Source organism: Mustela lutreola, chromosome 13 (assembly GCF_030435805.1).
Source record: "Mustela lutreola isolate mMusLut2 chromosome 13, mMusLut2.pri, whole genome shotgun sequence".
In the NCBI taxonomy this organism is placed as follows: domain Eukaryota; kingdom Metazoa; phylum Chordata; class Mammalia; order Carnivora; family Mustelidae; genus Mustela; species Mustela lutreola.
Window position 1 is genome coordinate 87,994,008 of NC_081302.1, and position 694 is coordinate 87,994,701.

Below are 694 nucleotides of genomic sequence, written 5' to 3' on the forward strand. Positions count from 1 at the left end.
TCAAAAAAGTTTGAAAGTTTTCCCCTTAAAGATCAGAAAAAAGACAAGTGTGTCCACTTTCACTACTCTCATTTGACATAGTACTGGATGTCCTAGCCAGAGAAACAAGGAACACAAAGAAATAAAAGACTCCAAAAAAAAAAAAAAAAGAAAGAAGTAAAATTTTATTTTTTTGGATAACATGAACTTACATGTAAAAGAATCCTAAACACTTCACAAAAAATTTTGAATAAACAAATTGAATAAAGCTGCCAAATACAAGATCAATATATAAAACACAAGAATTTTGTTTTGTTTCGTTTTTTTTTAAAATAGTGTTTCATGTCATCCTTGCTCAGTGATCACACTAATCTTCTCTGCATCATTCCAATTTTAGTATATGTGCTGCCAAAGTAAGCACAAGACAGGAGCATTTTAACACTCTAATGATGAACTATCTGAAAAAATAAAGAGAACAATCTAATTCACAATAGCATCAAAAATAATAAAATTCTTAGGAAAAGATTTAACTAAGAAGATGAAAGATCTGTACCCCATAAACTATGACATTGATAAAGAAATTGAAGGAGACATAAATGGAAAGATAGCTCATATTTATGAATGGTAAGAATTAACATTGTTAAAATGTCCATAGTACCGAAAACCATCTGTAAATTCAATTCCTATCAAAAATCCAATGTTAGGAGTGCCTGGG

General features: G+C 29.4%; 1 pseudogene; it reads right to left on the bottom strand.

Annotated features, from left to right (window-relative positions):
- Positions 1–308: 308 nt before the first annotated feature.
- Positions 309–400, bottom strand: LOC131814206 (U6 spliceosomal RNA; annotated as a pseudogene).
- Between the last annotated feature and the right edge of the window lie 294 nt (positions 401–694).